This window comes from Ornithodoros turicata, chromosome 7, assembly GCF_037126465.1.
Source record: "Ornithodoros turicata isolate Travis chromosome 7, ASM3712646v1, whole genome shotgun sequence".
Classification (NCBI taxonomy): domain Eukaryota; kingdom Metazoa; phylum Arthropoda; class Arachnida; order Ixodida; family Argasidae; genus Ornithodoros; species Ornithodoros turicata.
The window spans coordinates 19,357,230-19,357,498 of NC_088207.1; positions in this window are offsets into that span (position 1 = coordinate 19,357,230).

A 269-nucleotide genomic window follows, 5' to 3' on the forward strand; every position below is an offset into this window, starting at 1 on the left:
GACCTGGGAAGTAGTTCAGCAAAGTAAAGATATCAGTGTTTCACGAGCACTTAAGGGGAAAAGGTGCACTTTAGATTACAATATAAGGTCGTCGTGTACTTTGTTATAAACTGGTGAAGTGATTGATTGACTGCTTGAAAAAAAATGTGGATATGTGAGTCCCGAAGTGTACGTGGAATTGAATGTTCAATGTTTTGCTCAGCACTAATGGGAAACAGTGACCTGGACGGTACTGTTGTAGCTTTGACGAGAGCGCCTCTGGCCCTGGT